Here is a 14,903-nt window from a genome sequence, read left to right on the forward strand (position 1 = left end):
GGGCTTGCTTGTCATAGTCACTCTGTGTACCACTAAACCTGCGTCTGCGACAGTATTGGCTGATGGAGAGGCTATTTTCTAGGGGTGTAGGATGGAAGCTAACAGGGAATTCCTGTCCGTCGACTTCCTGTTTAGGTCTGTGCTAAAGCCACCCCTCTCCCTCTTAATCAAAATGTCCAGGTAACTTGTTTCATGTGCATCAAAGGTGAGGGTGAATTTCAGATGACAGAAGTCACATTTAGGTGCCAGGTGTAACTGAGGCTATAGATGCTCCATATCCGTTACTTTGAGTGTTTTATATAATACGACTAAATGTTTTTCTGTGTTGCAGGGGCAGTCAAGAAATGGAACGGCAAGGCCACAGAACATGATATAAGAGGAGCTGTGGGAGACCACCTCAAGCCCCTGGTAGAGCCGGGGGTGGTGTTTACCACTCCACCAGCAGAGCTGTGGGAGACCACCTCAAGCCCCTGGTAGAGCCGGGGGTGGTGTTTACCACTCCACCAGCAGAGCTGTGGGAGACCACCTCAAGCCCCTGGTAGAGCCGGGGGTGGTGTTTACCACTCCACCACGCCTTCAGCAGGCTGGAAAAGTCAGATTGATACTGTTTTTCATACTAAGATGTGTGTTGCTTTGCACATATTTCTTAATTGGTCATTGGGTTACAATATGCTCAAATCAAGCTTTATTTAAACAGCACATTTCAGACATGGATGCAACACATTGGCTTCACAGGAAAATACTAAGAAAATAAAGACATTTTTACCACAACAGGATAAAAAAATAGAAGAATAACAACTGAAAGATTAATGAGCATTGTAAGGAAACGTCATTGGTTAAAATATTAACATTTGAATGCAATATCCAACCCTAAATATAAGCTTGTTTTTCTCCATTGTTTGTTGTTACGTTCCCCAGCAAGAAAACCAGAAATGTCCCTTAAATAGAAAAGGGAACTAACAAAGAGTCACTGACAACAACCACAACTAAACAGGTGGGGTTTTAGGAGGGGTTCTGAAAGACACTATGGGGGTGTCCACTGAAAGTTGACTAGTAACAACAACTGGGACCTAAAAGACAGCCACTAAATCTGCCCAAGAACAAACAAACAAAGGAAAAACCCCACACCCAACTTAAAGACAGGAAGCAAACCAAAAAAGTAGCACAACTAAAGTTGTTGACTCTCCACATCTTCGAAGACAACTGGCATACTGGGCCAGACACTCTTAAATAGCACCTGGACCAGCTCAGGTGAAACACCTTTCCACTAACGAGATGGACAAGCCAGCACAGGTGTAACACAAACTGACGAATGAGGTGACACCAATCAGTGTTCCCTACGCGCTAACCAGCTATACGTGCTAACCGTGCTAAATCCCAACCTCAAAACATAAATGGAAAAACCAAAGCCTGTAACACCTTCCCCCTTAAGCCAACAAATACGTCCTATATTTTTGTTCGGACAAGTTTGCTCACCTCCAACAGAAAACAACTTCCATTTCACATTATAATCAACTAACGTTACAATGCTTCACCTTCACCAATATAAACATGGTGTCTACTGGCTGTCAACAATTAAAAACAAGAAAACACACGTATTTCTAAATATATATATTTTTCTACAATGTTATTATTTTTTTTAACTCACTAGCTTCTAGAACTCTCGTCTTCCTAAAACTCACTTGCTTCTAGAACTCCCGTCCCCTTGGAACGCGCCCAAACAAAACTCATCTCCAATACAGAAAAACGTGCAGTCAAAATACATTGGGATCCATGGCAACGCACTGGCGAAACGCAAAACAGTTTTGACTGCCCACCATTGAGAATTTCAGCAACCAAGTTGTCCTTACCACGGTCTGACTTCAAGAGGAAACTCCTGCAACATCCGTAGTAACTTTCCACCTCACTGCGGAGCTTCTCTCTCTTTTCAGAGTTCACTCGATAGGCATGTTGGATCTGGGCCCAGTCCCCAATGTCATGCTCTAGTACATTTGGGTTGGCACTTCTGAGAATTAACCCTGATAGTCTAATAGCAGGGCAACAATGTCAATATGATTATACCCAAAAATGGTCAGCTGGTTGCATAAATAATTATCATTACTAAATGTTACATAAATTGTAAATATGAAATATGAAAATCAAATGTACACCCCTTTGTTAATATGTATTGACAATAATTCACTTAATGATGAGGCATGGAATAATAAAACATGTATATAAACACAAACATCTGTCATAATCATATTCCTTGTGTTTTTAAACAAGCACCTTATAAACTGCCCAGCAACAACAACACTGCTGTTTAGTAGCAATAAATCACTGATATCAATTAGGGGGAAATCAGGTTGTACGTGCTGTTGAAACTAACACGACTAAAAAAACACATGGAAATGGGAGATATCCTTTACCTCACTGGTTAGAGGACAACCTGCAGAAGACAGTCAGCTACGTTTTGGAGTGATGCCTTTCAATTTAGAGGTCGCTAAACAAAGGAATGCAACACTTATTTGTCATCACTCATTGATATCATGTTGAAATCATTTGCGAAAGAGTGGGGAGATGAGGTTGCATGTCATGTTAAAACTAACAGCTCAAAAACCAGATGGAATCTGGGAATAATGTGGACATCACTGGTTAGAGGACAACTTGTAGAAAACAGCGAGCTACATTTTGATTCAAGTGGGTCACCAATGCTGTAAGTGTAACACAGCTCTTTTTTTGTTAGTCACTTTGTGTTACATCACATAAATAGTACTGGATTAATAGCCTGGATTTTTCCCCTGAGGCCAATATCCATGTCATGCTGAAATCAATAGAACAGGGGGCAAACGTTTAGTGTTCTACATTGTGACATTACTAAAATACTCCTACTACAATGTTAAAACATTATACATTGTGACATCATTAAAATACTCCTACTACAATGTGAAAACAATCTACATTGTGACATCATTAAAATACTCCTACTACAATGTGAAAACAATCTACATTGTGACATCATTAAAATACTCCTACTACAATGTGAAAACAATCTACATTGTGACATTATTAAAATACTCCTACTACAATGTGAAAACAATCTACATTGTGACATTATTAAAATACTCCTACTACAATGTGAAAACAATCTACATTGTGACATTATTAAAATACTCCTACTACAATGTTAAAACATTCTACATTGTGACATCATTAAAATACTCCTACTACAATGTTAAAACATTCTACATTGTGACATCATTAAAATACTCCTACTACAATGTGAAAACAATCTACATTGTGACATCATTAAAATACTCCTACTACAATGTTAAAACATTATACATTGTGACATCATTAAAATACTCCTACTACAATGTGAAAACATTCTACATTGTGACATCATTAAAATACTCCTACTACAATGTGAAAACAATATACATTGTGACATCATTTCATTGGTATCATGAAACAACTCCTTCATTAATGTATTTTCTGATGTTTGATCAGAGATCTTTTATCAGAGTATCTCTTCTCACATTGAGCACAACTATGAGATTTCTCTCCTGTGTGTGTTACCTGGTGTGAAGTCAGCTCTCTAGATGTAGTAAAACTCTTCCCACATTGATTACAGCTGTAAGATTTCTCTCCTGTGTGTGTTATCTGGTGCAATATCAAGGAGCTTGACCCATCAAACTCTTCCCACATTGATCACAGCTATACGATTTCTCTCCTGTGTGTGTTCTCTGGTGTGAAGTCAGCTGGCTAGATGTATAAAAACTCTTCACACACTGATCACAGCCATCAGATTTCTCTCCTGTGTGTGTTCCCTGGTGTGAAGTCAGCTCTCTAGATGTAGTAAAACTCTTCCCACATTGATTACAGCTGTAAGATTTCTCTCCTGTGTGTGTTATCTGGTGCAATATCAAGGAGCTTGACCCATCAAACTCTTCCCACATTGATCACAGCTATACGATTTCTCTCCTGTGTGTGTTCTCTGGTGTGAAGTCAGCTGGCTAGATGTATAAAAACTCTTCACACACTGATCACAGCCATCAGATTTCTCTCCTGTGTGTGTTCCCTGGTGTGAAGTCAGCTCTCTAGATGTAGTAAAACTCTTCCCACATTGATTACAGCTGTAAGATTTCTCTCCTGTGTGTGTTATCTGGTGCAATATCAAGGAGCTTGACCCATCAAACTCTTCCCACATTGATCACAGCTATACGATTTCTCTCCTGTGTGTGTTCTCTGGTGTGAAGTCAGCTGGCTAGATGTAACAAAACTCTTCCCACATAATATATATTTTTATTTGTTTAACACTTGTTTGGTTACTACATGATTCCATATGTGTTATTTCATAGTTTCAATGTCTCCACTATTATTCTACAATGTAGACAATAGTTAAAACTGATCCTAGATCTGTACAATGTAGACAATAGTTAAAATAAAGAAAAAACCTTGAATTTGTAGGTGTGTCCAAACAATTGACCGGTACTGTATATGCATTGTGGAGGTGAACTGATCCTAGATCTGTGCAAAGGCATAACATCTACAGCAGGAACAACTGTCTGTGTTAAAAGGCCCAGCTGGATTTAAAATGACATATTTGAATGTCAAATGATTTGTTTGTCAGTACAAGACAGGGTCTGTGGAGGCTTGGCCTATTAGTGATATATTTTTGGAGGGACCCTTGTCCCTACAGCCAATCAGTGAGCAGCTTCCCTTCCCCTACATCTCAGGCAGTTCTGTTACTCACAACACTCCCCCTGCTTTCCTCAACAATGGAACAGCTTCCCTTCCCCTACATCTCAGGCAGTTCTGTTACTCACAACACCCCCCTGCTTTCCTCAACAATGGAACAGCCCACTGAGCTAAAGCCTTGCCATTACAAGGAGCGGGACATTTTTTACAATGAGGAAATAATATGTCATGTTTTACACGTACCTCAGCCATCATTGTGAATGGTGTCTTATGCAGTGACAAAATTAGATTTGCTGATGCAGTAAATCTAATACTTAGGTGTTTTTAGGCATGAAAGGTCTGCGGTGATTCAGTGGTTATAAGTTACTGACCTTGGAATACATTTCTGGCCATGCTGGCAGGGTCTGAATCAAACCCAATGTCCACCTGGCACACTGACAGGGTCTGAATCAAACCCAATGTCTACCTGGCACACTGACAGGGTCTGAATCAAACCCAATGTCCACCTGGCACACTGACAGGGTCTGAATCAAACCCAATGTCTACCTGGCACACTGACAGGGTCTGAATCAAACCCAATGTCCACCTGGCACACTGACAGGGTCTGAATCAAACCCAATGTCTATCTGGCACACTGACAGGGTCTGAATCAAACCCAATGTCCACCTGGCACACTGACAGGGTCTGAATCAAACCCAATGTCCACCTGGCACACTGACAGGGTCTGAATCAAGCCCAATGTCCACCTGGCACACTGACAGGGTCTGAATCAAACCCAATGTACACCTGGCACACTGACAGGGTCTGAATCAAACCCAATGTCCACCTGGCACACTGACAGGGTCTGAATCAAACACAATGACCACCTGGCACACTGACAGGGTCTGAATCAAACCCAATGACCACCTGGCACACTGACAGGGTCTGAATCAAACACAATGACCACCTGGCACACTGACAGGGTCTGAATCAAACCCAATGTCCACCTGGCACACTGACAGGGTCTGAATCAAACCCAATGACCACCTGGCACACTGACAGGGTCTGAATCAAACCCAATGACCACCTGGCACACTGACAGGGTCTGAATCAAACACAATGACCACCTGGCACACTGACAGGGTCTGAATCAAACCCAATGTCCACCTGGCACACTGACAGGGTCTGAATCAAACCCAATGTCCACCTGGCACACTGACAGGGTCTGAATGTTAAGGGGAGAGAAGAGGGTCAAGAGGTGATGATTATTGTTGTTCTACTGCCTGATTGTTAAAAAAGCTTTGTTAAAGAACAAGAAGACCCGCACACTGTTTACAAAAGCTTTGTTAAAGAACAAGAAGACCTGCATACTGTTTACAAAAGCTTTGTTAAAGAACAAGAAGACCTGCACACTGTTTACAAAAGCTTTGTTAAAGAACAAGAAGACCTGCACACTGTTTACAAAAGCTTTGTTAAAGAACAAGAAGACCTGCACACTGTTTACAAAAGATTTGTTAAAGAACAAGAAGACCCGCACACTGTTTACAAAAGCTTTGTTAAAGAACAAGAAGACCCGCACACTGTTTACAAAAGCTTTGTTAAAGAACAAGAAGACCCGCACACTGTTTACAAAAGCTTTGTTTAATCAGCACAACAGTTTTCAGCTGTGCTATCATTATTGCAAAAGGATTTTCTAATGATCAATTAGCATTTTAAAATGATAAACTTGGATTAGCTAACACAACGTGCCATTGTAACACAGGAGTGATGGTTGCTGATAATGGGCCTCTGTACGTCTATGTAGATATTCCATTAAAAATCAGCCGTTTCCAGCTGCAATAGTCATTTACAACATTAACAATGTCTACACTGTATTTCTGATCAATTTGATGCTATTTTATTGGACAAAAAATGTGATTTTCTTTCAAAAACAAGGACATTTCTAAGTGACCCCCAACTTTTGAACGGTAGTGTACATCTACATGATGTATTGTTACACCATGTAGGAGCAGTATAGACCTAGTCTGTTCATTATATACATCTACATGATGTATTGTTACACCATGTAGGAGCAGTATAGACCTAGTCTGTTCATTATATACATCTACATGATGTATTGTTACACCATGTAGGAGCAGTATAGACCTAGTCTGTTCATTATATACATCTACATGATGTATTGTTACACCCTGTAGGAGCAGTATAGACCTAGTCTGTTCATTATGTACATCTACATGATGTATTGTTACACCATGTAGGAGCAGTATAGACCTAGTCTGTTCATTATATACATCTACATGATGTATTGTTACACCATGTAGGAGCAGTATAGACCTAGTCTGTTCATTATATACATCTACATGATGTATTGTTACACCATGTAGGAGCAGTATAGACCTAGTCTGTTCATTATGTACATCTACATGATGTATTGTTACACCATGTAGGAGCAGTATAGACCTAGTCTGTTCATTATGTACATCTACATGATGTATTGTTACACCATGTAGGAGCAGTATAGACCTAGTCTGTTCATTATATACATCTACATGATGTATTGTTACACCATGTAGGAGCAGTATAGACCTAGTCTGTTCATTATATACATCTACATGATGTATTGTTACACCATGTAGGAGCAGTATAGACCTAGTCTGTTCATTATATACATCTACATGATGTATTGTTACACCATGTAGGAGCAGTAGAGACCTAGTCTGTTTATTATGTACATCACATGATGTATTGTTACACCCTGTAGGAGCAGTATAGACCTAGTCTGTTCATTATATACATCTACATGATGTATTGTTACACCATGTAGGAGCAGTATAGACCTAGTCTGTTCATTATATACATCTACATGATGTATTGTTACACCATGTAGGAGCAGTATAGACCTAGTCTGTTCATTATGTACATCTACATGATGTATTGTTACACCATGTAGGAGCAGTATAGACCTAGTCTGTTCATTATGTACATCTACATGATGTATTGTTACACCATGTAGGAGCAGTATAGACCTAGTCTGTTCATTATATACATCTACATGATGTATTGTTACACCATGTAGGAGCAGTATAGACCTAGTCTGTTCATTATATACATCTACATGATGTATTGTTACACCATGTAGGAGCAGTATAGACCTAGTCTGTTCATTATATACATCTACATGATGTATTGTTACACCATGTAGGAGCAGTAGAGACCTAGTCTGTTTATTATGTACATCTACATGATGTATTGTTACACCCTGTAGGAGCAGTATAGACCTAGTCTGTTCATTATATACATCTACATGATGTATTGTTACACCCTGTAGGAGCAGTATAGACCTAGTCTGTTCATTATATACATCTACATGATGTATTGTTACACCCTGTAGGAGCAGTATAGACCTAGTCTGTTCATTATATACATCTACATGATGTATTGTTACACCCTGTAGGAGCAGTATAGACCTAGTCTGTTCATTATATACATCTACATGATGTATTGTTACACCGTGTAGGAGCAGTATAGACCTAGTCTGTTCATTATATACATCTGCATGATGTATTGTTACACCATGTAGGAGCAGTATAGACCTAGTCTGTTCATTATATACATCTACATGATGTATTGTTACACCATGTAGGAGCTGTATAGACCTAGTCTGTTCATTATATACATCTACATGATGTATTGTTACACCCTGTAGGAGCAGTATAGACCTAGTCTGTTCATTATATACATCTACATGATGTATTGTTACACCATGTAGGAGCAGTATAGACCTAGTCTATTCATTATATGCATCTACATGATGTATTGTTACACCATGTAGGAGCAGTATAGACTGACAGTAGCTGGCTACTTATTTAGATTTAGTTTCACCTAATGAAACTGCCTTAAATGTGCTGTAGTAAAAGAAACTGTATTCGCACTAATCAATCAACACATTCCTGTCTTTGTATGTCTCAATATATTAGTATTATTTAATGAAATCCATTTAAAATAATATTTTCCTCAACTGCGTTTCCCACTCCAGTCAGCAGACGGCGATTTGCGTCGTTCAGGCGATGCTGCTATCGTGACGTATAATGTAGTGGACGGTTCTTCAAAAACAACAAGTCAACCACCTCGGTAGCTTGCTAGCCAACGTAGCCGAAAGATTCAAGCTGTTTTTACGCTTTCGGTGTATATTAGCTGCTGTGTTTTAGACACACTTCTATCGTATATACTTGTTAGCCTATTTAATTTAATGTTACGTTATTTTTTATTAGTCAGATATAGTAGCTGGCTGGTTAAATTAGCACTAGTTTAGTCGCTAATGATAGCTAGCTAGCTAACATCCCCGAACATGAGGTCAGTAAGCTTCTCCCCTCCTGGTAAAGAAGAAGGGGTCTGCTGGACGGAGAAAGAAGCTCTGGGGCTGAACATTGTAGTGAAAGAGGAGAAGGAAGAGGAGGATGTCACAGTTAAAAATAAATTGAGGGCGAGGCTGTTACAGTGAAAGAGGAAGAAGTGTTCACAGTGAAAGAGGAGGATGAGAAAGAGATGCCGTTTTTGACGTGAAGAAGGAAGGGGAGATTTCTGTCACATTGAAAGATGAAGAGGTGGAGATAGGAGATCTGATTTACACCAGTAAGTACCGCCTTAAATTGGGTTTTCACTTTGGATATTCGGAGTTGGCTCGTCAATACCTCATCAAGGGAGGGTCCTAGGATGATGACTGACATGTCTAGAATCAGACGACGTAGAGAGCAAGCTACCCCTTGTTTTCTCCGTTCCGTTTCCAAAAAGTGACTTAACATATATATTTGAGAAGGGTCTATCTGGGGGCCACGGCATGTAGTGATTTTAATGTAGTTATGATTTACAACACACAGTGCCCCCCAATAGTGCCATGCGAGAGTTGGGTTGGCTACACCAACGATAATGGATATACTGACAATAAGTCTCTGCCCTAACAAGCGGAGTCGTTGTCCACAAAGCGGCACTGTGGGTTGTCTAGCTCCCGCCTATCCTTTCTTTGGATTGGTGGATCTTATTATTATTGTTATCTATTGTTTATATTCTATGAGGGTTGTTGTCGTCAACCGCCTGTATTCAATGGAGAGAGATGCTAAGCTACTAGCATGAATATGCATAGCGATCTGGAGACAACTCCTATAGTGTTTTTTATCAAAGTTGTCGGTATGTCACGTGTCCACATAACAATTTAAGAATTACGACACTTCTGTAGATCAAGTAAACCTCACGTAGCAAATAAGCCATCCATTTTGTTGTTGACCAAATTCAACACTTTACACATTGGGTTGATAATTGTTTCCACTAGAGAGACAACCAATTGGGTACAACCTACTGTAACCTACTGACACGACCTAGAGAGAAAACCAATTGGGTACAACCTACTGTAACCTACTGACACGACCTAGAGAGAAAACCAATTGGGTACAACCTACTGTAACCTACTGACACGACCTAGAGAGAAAACCAATTGGGTACAACCTACTGTAACCTACTGACACGACCTAGAGAGAAAACCAATTGGGTGCAACCTACTGTAACCTACTGACATGACCTAGAGAGAAAACCAATTGGGTACAACCTACTGTAACCTACTGACATGATCTAGAGAGAAAAACAATTGGGTACAACCTACTGTAACCTACTGACATGACCTAGAGACAAAACCAATTGGGTACAACCTACTGTAGCCTACTGACACGACCTAGAGAGAAAACCAATAGGGTACAACCTACTGTAATTGCATGAGAAAATAATGGTACCAGTCAAAAGTCTCCATGACTCTGCCGTTGTGCTGTATAATTTGTGAATTTTGTCTCTTGTATAATAAGGGACTATCATTTGTCCCAACATCACAGGACACAGACTTTGATAAAGACTTCCAAAAGTTTTTCCACAGTTTGAGATCGACTGAGTTTTTTTTAATGGGGTTTCTCCCTGTGCACCTGCCAATGTAAATTCATTGAACGAGACAAGTTACCAGACAGGACATATTGCTGATGCTCTTCCTATTGATAACCTGAATGACAATTAACTTGTGGGTGGTGGTCGTGATGACGGCCTTTCCGATGACGTCCATCGGGATTCCCCCCCAAAAAGAAGACGCTCTGGATTGATCACTGGAGTCAGATGTGAAGGAGGAGGTTGATCATCAGGAGTCAGATGTGAAGGAGGAGGTTGATCATCAGGAGTCAGATGTGAAGGAGGAGGTTGATCATCAGGAGTCAGATGTGAAGGAGGAGGTTGATGGCCACATCAGTGAATCATACTTTTTGAAGAAAAGTCTGATGAAACAAATATAGAACTGTTTGGCCATAATGACCATCGTTATGTTTGGAAGAAAAAGGGGGAGGCTTGCAAACCAAAGCTCACCATCCCAACTGTGAAGCATGGCGGTGGCAGCATCATGTTTGTGGGGGTGTTTTGCTGCAGGAGAGACTAGTGCACTTCACAAATTAGATGGCATCATGAGGTGGGGAAATTATGTGGATATATTGAAGCAAAATCTCAAGACATCAGTCAGGAAGTTAAAGCTTGGTCCAAATGGGTCTTCCAAATGGACAATGACGCCAAGCATACTTCCAAAGTTGTGGCAAAATGGCTTAAGGACAACAAAGTCAAGGTATTGGAGTGGCCCTCACAAAGCCCTGACCTCAATCGTATAGAAAATGTGTGGGCAGAAATGAAAAAGCGTGTGCGAGCAAGGAGGCCTACAAACCTGACACAGTTACACCAGCTCTGTCAGGAGGAATGGGCCAAAATGCACCCAACTTATTGTGGGAAGCTTGTGGAAGGCTACCTGAAACGTTTGACCCAAGTTAAACAATTTAAAGGCAATGCTACCAAATACTAATTGAGTGTATGTAAACTTCTGACCCACTGGGAATTTGATGATGTAAAAGCTGAAATAAATCATTCTCTCTACCATTATTTTGACATTTCACATTCTTAAAATAAAGTGGTGATCCTAACTGACCTAAGACAGGGAATTTTTACTAGGATTAAATGTCAGGAATTGTGATGAGATTAAATGTATTTGGCTAAGGTGTATGTAAACTTTCGACTTCAACTGTAGGTACCGTTACTGTGTTAAAAACAGAGGCAGTGGTGGGACTAATGTGTGTGGTGTTAAAGGGGAAATCTGAAATTTGTTTCTAAACATTGGAGTAAAAAAATAATGACAGCTTTGTTATTGTTTCAACTGCAGATTGGTTGTTTGTTGTGTGGCTTTTTTAAAGGGGCAACCTAGGTTTTAAACAGAAACAAAATGGCAGCCCAGAGACCTGAGCTGTGTTGGAATACTCATACTAACTGTACTATTTGTGACGTACACTGAGTTTGTAGTATGCTTATTGGTCGCAGTATGATATAGTTGGTTTAGCCAAAAGTTCCCTGGTAAGCAAGCATTTCTAAACTTTATTCACTGTTATGGGGTACTATTTTGGTGTGATGTCATTATGGGGTATTGTGATGTCATTATGGGGTATTGTCTGAAGATAGATCATTTAAAAAAAACTGTCATCCATTTTAGAATAATAGCCAAATAACATTTTACTGGTTGAAGTCGTTTTTAAATACGAAGTAGTACATTTTTGACAAAAACATAAACATTATATTAATCAGGACATTCAAATGAACCTTACAATTATAATCCAAAGTTGTGTGAAATGCACTCATAAGCAACCTGTAAATGGAGGCTATATCTGCTGTCAGCCTATGAGAACTCCCCTGAGTTTTCCCCCACGGTGGTGAATTAGTGAATAGACACAGAGCTTAATGTGAGTTTCCTTGAGTAGCACTCCTGATCTTGCACTGATAGTGTGTTGTCATATTCAGAATACACTGTGGAAAAACTCAAATCTTTGCTCACCTTTTTTGCTCCAGGCAGATATACAACATCCATAACTAGTGGTTTCTGCATTATCAGGGAGGTGTTTCTGCAACCAAATTACATGTGCATCGCCCTTGTCGCAATTTTAGAAAACACAGAAAGGGGCCTATATTGGAGACCAAAAGTCATCTGGCACACTGCTTAGGATTTCAACAACTTTTACTTTTTTCTAGCCTAAAATCATTGATGTTACTACTAATGTGAAAAAAAGACTAAATATGACTATTGTTGCTCACTTGACTGTCTTAAGACAATTGTCAAGTAATTTTAACATTCATTACAGACGTCAATTGTTGTACAACATCATGGCTATGCTGTTGGCATCACCTTTTACAGTGGATTTCTGCTGTTGTGGGCCTTTAACCATCTGTCTGACTTGTTGTTTACACAGGACAGAGACGTGACTATTGTGGATCCTCTGGGGAGCCTCAACAACATCATGAAGCTGACGAGGCAGAGAAGAGTCCCTCCCGATCAGAACACCTCATGAAACACCAGAGGAGACCCACAGGGAAGAAATCTCACTGCTGCTCTGACTGTGGGAAAGGTTGCAAATCTTCATCAGAACTTAAAATACATCAGCGAGTACACACAGGAGAGAAATCTCACCACTGTTTTGATTGTGGGAAGAGTTACTTAAGATCAGAATCACTAAAAGTACACTTGAGAATTCACACTGGAGAGAAACCTTATAGCTGTGATCAATGTGGGAAGAGTTTCTCACTCAAGCTGCCTTATAGTACATCTGAGAGCACACACCAGAGAGAAACCTTACCACTGCTCTGACTGCGGAAAGCGTTTTGTTAGTTCAACAGATTTAAAATCACACCAGAAAATACACAGAGTAGAGAAACCTTTTAACTGTACTCAATGTGGGAAGAGGTTTAATCACTCAAGCTGGCTGATAGTACATCTGAGAGCACACACAGGAGTGAAACCTTATAGCTGTGATCAATGTGGGAAGAGATTTGTTACATCTAGCCATCTGACTATACACCAGAGAACACACACAGGAGAGAAATCTTATAGCTGTAGTCAATGTGGGAAGAGTTTCTCAGTCAAGCAGCCTGGTATCACACCAGAGAACACACACAGGAGGGAAATCTCATAGCTGTGATCAATGTCACAAGAAATACTCTGTTAAAAGATCTCTGATCAAACATCAGAAAATACATACATGAAGTAGTTGTTTCATGATATCAATGAAATGTCACAATGTAGAATGTTTGAATGATGTCACAATGTAGAATGTTTTAACATTGTAGTAGGAATACAAAGGATTTGAATTTGTTAAAAGTCCATATTGATACAGAAACACTAAACCATGATTTAGATGTATTAAGAACAAGTTGATTGACAAAGTCATGAAAAATGGAATAAACCACATTTTGGCTCTGATAAAAGATATGGCTCTGGGGTCAAAATGATCCATGTCAGAACTATGGTTCAATGTAAATATGTAGTGGGCCTAAAGTTTGTTTTAAATTATCACTCATTAAACACGAATCAATCAACACATGCTTCTCTTTGAACGACTTAATATAATATTACACTTTTATGAAATAAATGAAAATAAACTTTTGGTTCCTCAACTGCGTTGCCCACTCCAGTCAGCAGAAAGAGACGCAGCAGAAGTGCCTCTTTTTATATTTGATTTGATTTATATATTTTTTTATTCAAAATGCAGATCTACAATTTACATTGTTACATCATACAGAACAGAACACAGGTATTAACAAGAAAATACTAAAACAGACAAAACATATAAATAATTAACTATTCTAGTGTAGTTGTAATCACTCTGAAAAAATCTATAATGATTCAGGAAGATGTTATTGTTGTTGTTATTTACTAGGATTAATGTTTTAATAAAATAGTTACATTCAATCAGAAAAAATGTGTAATTCTGGTAGAGAATCTTGGAATTTTTGTTTGTGTATAAAGTATTTGGCAACAAGAATAAAAAAAATTAACAATCATTTCAGTGGTCTTGTTATCATTGCAATAGTAACATATTATATCTTTCATGTCAAAAACATGGGTCGTGTTCATAATGGTAAATAAGTATTTTTCAAGGTTTTCCCAATATTCTGACACAAATTTACATTAAAGAACAAGTGGGACAGATTCTCACCTTTTGTTCACAGAAAACGCAGATATCATCAACAGCCACAAATTTGGATATCATAGAATTACATGGATATACAGTATCTTATGTAACATTTTAAAGTGCACTTCCTTAACTTTGTTTGGTATACAATATTTGTTAGTCCTTAACCAGGCATTTTTCCAGACAATGTCAGGAATAATAAGCATGTTCCAGAAACATTTTCCT

General features: G+C 39.2%; 1 long non-coding RNA gene across 1 annotated transcript; it reads left to right on the forward strand.

Moving 5' to 3' along the window:
* The first annotated feature begins 8,713 nt into the window (after positions 1–8,713).
* On the forward strand, positions 8,714–14,547 carry LOC129855938 (uncharacterized). Its single transcript, XR_008759577.1, has 2 exons — positions 8,714–9,291; positions 12,960–14,547. It is a non-coding gene; the product is annotated as an uncharacterized LOC129855938 (long non-coding RNA).
* Positions 14,548–14,903: the final 356 nt, after the last annotated feature.

The sequence above is a fragment of the Salvelinus fontinalis genome, chromosome 5, assembly GCF_029448725.1.
Source record: "Salvelinus fontinalis isolate EN_2023a chromosome 5, ASM2944872v1, whole genome shotgun sequence".
Lineage (NCBI taxonomy): Eukaryota > Metazoa > Chordata > Actinopteri > Salmoniformes > Salmonidae > Salvelinus > Salvelinus fontinalis.